The following is a 5,691-nucleotide window of genomic DNA, read 5'->3' as shown; positions in this document are numbered from 1 at the left end:
GATTGAAGCGTGGTAACTGTTATTATATGAAAATTCTACAAGAGGTAAATACTTATCCCAGTTACCACCAAACTCCAAGATGCATGCACGAAGCATATCTTCTATTGTTTGGATTGTTCTCTCTGTCTGACCATCTGTCTGGGGATGATAAGTCGTGCTGAGAGAGATCCGAGATCCTAATTCACATTGTATACTCGCCCAGAAATGAGAAGTAAAGCGAGTATCACGATCAGAAATAATCTTTAGTGGCACGCCATGTCTCGCAATGATTTCATCTAAGTACACTTGTGCGTATTTCTCCATTGGAGCCGTTTCACGCATGGCGAGAAAATGGGCGCTTTTAGTTAGACGGTCGACAATTACCCAAATGCTACCATGCTGTCTAGCAGTCTTTGGCAATTTGGTAATAAAATCCATGGATAGTTCCTGCCATTTCCACATAGGGACATTAATACCTTCTGGACTACCATATGGCTTTTGATGTTCCGCTTTGACTTGTAAGCATACTAAGCATTCCTGTACATATCTTCCAATGTCTCTCTTCAATCCAGGCCACCAATAATCAGTTTTAACATCATAGTACATTTTACTTGTACAAGGATGTATTGACAACTTAGACTTATGGGCTTCATCTAAAATCTTCCGTCTTAATCCACCAATCTTTGGAATCCATAGTCGATTCTTAAATACTTTCAGTCCTCGTGGATCATCAAGTAAAACATCAGTATAATGTACCATCCCTTCTTTCTTCACATTTTCTGACTTTAGGGCCTCTACTTGCCATTTCTCTAGTTCATCAAGAATAGTGAATCTTACGGTAGTGTGGGAAATAACATAACACACACTATTATGATAAACTTTCCTGCTAAGTGCATCGGCAACTACATTAGCCTTTCCAGGATGATACAGGATTTCACAGTCATAGTCTTTGATCGGCTCCATGGCTCGTTGTTGTCTCATATTCAAAGTCTGCTGACTGAATATATACTTGAGACTTTTGTGGTCGGTAAACAATTGGCATTTTGTACCAAAAAGATAATGTCTCCAAAGTTTTAGGGCAAATACCACTGCAGCGAGTTCGAGGTCATGGGTAGGATAATTCTTTTCATACTCATTCAGTTGTCTTGAGGCATAGGCTATCACTTTACCACGCTGCATAAACGCAACCTAGTCCTAACCTTGAAGCATCGCTATATACAGAAAAAATCATTATCACCTTCTGGAAGTGATAAGATCGGAGCATGAGTCAAAAGATCTTTTAGAGTTGAGAAAGCTTTTTCTTGGGCTTCACCCCATTCAAATTTTGCTTCCTTTCATGTAAGACTCGTGAGAGGTACGGCCATACGCGAAAAATCTTTAATGAATCTCCGGTAATATCCCGCGAGACCCAAGAAACTGCGAATTTCAGAAGCATTACGAGGCGCTTCCCAATTCTGAATGGCTTCGATTTTGGTAGGATCTACAGATATATCGTCACCAGAAATCACGTGGCCGAGAAATTAAACTTGGTGAAGCCAAAATTCACACTTCGAGAATTTAGCATATAATTTCTCCTTTCGAAGAAGTTCTAATATTTCACGAATATGAATGGCGTGATCAGATTCAGACTTGGAATAGATTAGAATATCGTCAATGAATACGATGACAGATTTATCGAGCATTGGATGGCATACCCGATTCATCATATCCATGAATACGGCAGGAGCATTTGTCAGACCGAATGGCATGACAAGGAATTCATAATGTCCATAACGTGTACGAAAACCAGTCTTCGGTACACCCTGCTCGTGTACTTTCAACTGATGATAGTCAGATCTCAAATCAATCTTCGAGAAATAGCTAACACCCTGAAGTTGATCAAACAAATCGTCAATGCGAGGTCGTGGATATTTGTTCTTGATAGTCACCTTATTTACCTCACGGTAATCAATACACATTCGCATCGATCCGTCCTTCTTCTTGACAAACAATACTGGAGCACCCCAAGGAGAGGTACTTGGTCGAATAAAGCCTTTGTCAAGTAATTCCTGTAGTTGGATCATCATTTCTTTCATCTCAGCTGGCGCAAGACGATAAGGAGTCTTTGCAATCGGAGCAGCACCAGGCGCAAGGTCAATTCGAAATTCTACTTGCCTGTCCGGAGGAAGTCCATGCAATTCTTCGGGAAAAACATCAGGATATTCATTAACAACAGGAACGTCATTTACCGTTTTATTCTCCTCTTTTGAGATGTCGACGGTATAGACGAAATAAATAGAACACCCCTTCGATATGCATTTACGAGTTTTTAGGAAAGATATTATTTTTAAGTTTCTTTGTTCACCGTACACATAAATAGGATTCTCCCCTTCAATAGGAATGCGTACTATCTTTTCATAGCATAAGAGTTCTGCATGGTTCTTTGACAACCAATCCATGCCGAGAATAATATCAAAGTTGGGCAAGGAGATAGGAATCAAGTTAGCAAGAAAATTATAGCCTTCAATTTCTACGACACAATTCCTATAGATTTTATCAGCAAGTAATGATATACTTCCCGCAGTATCTACGTGAAATGTTTGCGCGAGTGCATATCAAGCAATTTGAAAAGGATGCGCAAATTCATGAGACACAAAAGAATCTGAGGCACCAGAATCAAATAAGATGTGAGCAGGTCTAGAGTTGACAAGAAATGTACCTGTCACAACATTAAGGTCCTCGCGTGCGTCTTCTGTGGTAATCTGGAATGCACGACCCTTAGCTTTTGGCACCTCCTCCTTTTTAGTTGGAGTACTCTTTGGTTGTTGAACAGGAGCTTGACTTCTCGCCGGTTGTTGTACAGAAGCTTGACTTCCCGTCATTTGACTAGTAAGAGTAGGGCAAAAACGCTTCCTGTGGCCAGCAACACCACAAGCAAAACATGTAATATCCTTCATTGGGCAAACGGGCTTCTTGTGGCCTACTTCTTCACATCCAAAACAGACCACTGATCCTTTTCCTAGTCTGCATTCGCCCGGATGATTCTTTCCACAATTTCGACACAATGGCGATTGAAGAGAAAAAGATTGTGACCTACCGCGGCCACGAAAGGCATTTTGAGATTGCACTTGTTTACCGGAATCAGCTCGAATAGATTGAGTTGGTGCAATAGAGGAAACAGGAACAGTTCGATCGATACGTGGGTGCTTTGAAACAGAAAGAGTGGCACCACGTATCTCCAAGTCATGCTCGCGCTTTCGAGCATACTCAACAGCTTTGTCAAAGGACAGAACATCATGATTACTTACGAAATCCTGGATTTCATATCGTAATCCTTCCATGAATAACTGAATTTTATCATCTTCAGTTGGAATATACTTTGTAGCAAACCGTGCTTTTTTGATTGAATTGAAGTTTCATATTCATTCACGGTCATCCCTCCTTGCTTAAGTTCAAGGAACTCCTTCTCCAACCTTCTTCTCATATCTATAGGACAATACTTTTCTAGTAAGCGAGTTTTGAACATTCACCAAGACAAATTCTCCTGATCATACTCTTTAAGAGCTTCAAATGTTGCTTCCCACCAGACCAGGGCTTCTCCGGTGAACATTGCAGAAGCATAATTCGCCTTGTCCTCATTATCCACATGAGAAATACGAAATACTTTCTCTGTGTTCTGAATCCAAGTTAGAACAACAATAGGATTAATGGCACCTGAAAACACCATAGCACCACTACTTTTGAAGTCTTTGAACGAGGGACGCTTCACCTCCCCTTTTGAAGATTCTCCAGTGGCTTTCTCGTTGCCTTTATCATTATCCTTTTTGTGTTCTTCGAGAGTCTGTCAAATAATACCAGTAAGTTTACCCAAGAGTCGCTCCTCTCGAGGGGATACTGGAGTATTTACTTCACCAGGTTTAGGATCTCCACCCACTTTTGGTGTATGACTACCTTCCTGTTCAGCCATTCTTCTGAAAATTTGGAGCAAAATAGTATTTAGAATATTAGGATTTATTATTACCTAATACTTTACTTAAATCTTTCCTATGGTTTGTATCCATATATTCCTAATGAATCCGTTCATATATTGGACTTCCAACGGTTTAAGTCTAGATACCAATCCGTGATATTTAGTTCACTTAAACTATTGCTCTGATACCATGATTGTGAGAACCTAACTTTCTAAACTTTCGTATTTCTGAAAACATTGTTACTCAAAAACATGCTACATGCATATTCATAAAACAATATTTTACATTGATAATTTATTTACATAGACTGGATACAAACCTACTATTAAGATTTTTACAAAGTTTTATATATTACATATTTTCCCAGGAATACATTACAAAAGTTATAATATTATCTATTCTACATCTTCTACCAGTATAAAACTATATTGGATGCTTATCACCTGCAATAGTTTAAACATTGAGAGGGATAAGCGGTTGACGCTTAGTGAGTTCAATAACAGTTACAATATAACATTATGTCATATACATATCAATATGATAGAAGCAAAGAGGGACAATGAACAAGAAAGACAAATGAGTATCATATGACAGGCTTTCCATATCAACGAATAATCTGATTCAAAGATTTGTAATCAATGAGACATAACAATTTCAATACTTGATATACATCAATAAGACTTCAGCCCAAGTGACGCAGAAAATATAATTTCAGAATATCAATTTTCTAGAATACACAGGCTTTCAGCCCTGTCTTTGTATTTTGCTATTGCCAAAGTGATGCTTATGTCATACACTTCATGGCCAAAGACTACATACCAGTACCCAAGTGATACTTATGTCATACACTTCGTGGTCAAAGGTATAGCTCATTATCATAATAACATCGGAAAACACATTGAACATATAACACATAACATAAAATTGTCCCTATATTGAACTCACCGTGAAATAACCGAGGATTAAATTATAATTTGGGCAGCACTACGGCTCTAAATATGACTTTTTGTGACGAAACCGGGAATTTTAGATGAAAACCGGCCTTATACGGGCAGAGTTTCGGCTTGTAAATATAATTTTCTCGGGAACTTCGGAGCGTCGGGGCTTGCTTCGGGTGTCGGGAATGATACCGGGACTTCGGAGGGTTAAAAGTGGGCTAAAAATGTGAAAGAGGGTGAAAGAGATCAAAAAATGTAACATAAATCCGTAGATCCTCGGTCTCTATTTATAAGGGACCGAAGCTGCTGACTGCGCTGGGCGTAGGTCCTTTGTACGCTGGGCGTACTGCGAGGCGGCCATCTACGCTGGGCGTAGTCCTCGTACGCGGGGCGTACATGCGATGTGTCATCAGATCGGAACTCGGGCTCGGACGTGGCTGTCTTATCCGATACGTGTGCCTCGTGCGATTCTAAACATAGTTTTACTTCAATTCAAATTTTATATTTTATATTTTCAACAATAAAATTTTACTTATTTCAAATTTTTCCCGAGTGATTCTAAACAACTTTCAACAATAAAATTTTACTTATTTCAAATTTTATATTTTCGTTCAATTTTGATATTTGATTTTTAATTGGAATCTCATAAGACTTCCAATATTTCCCGAGTGATTCTAAACATAGTTTTACTTCAATTCTAGTAAAAACTATCTGTTAGAACTTAATACTCAATATCACATAATATTATTCATTACAAAACACGATTTCAAAACGTGTATGTTACAAATAACAACGTATTTTCAAATTAATTGCTATAAAGGGTT

Source organism: Lactuca virosa, chromosome 1 (assembly GCF_052849685.1).
Source record: "Lactuca virosa cultivar CGN04683 chromosome 1, Lactuca_virosa_CGN04683_v6, whole genome shotgun sequence".
NCBI classification, from domain to species: Eukaryota; Viridiplantae; Streptophyta; class Magnoliopsida; order Asterales; family Asteraceae; genus Lactuca; species Lactuca virosa.
This window is presented reverse-complemented; position numbering follows the sequence as displayed.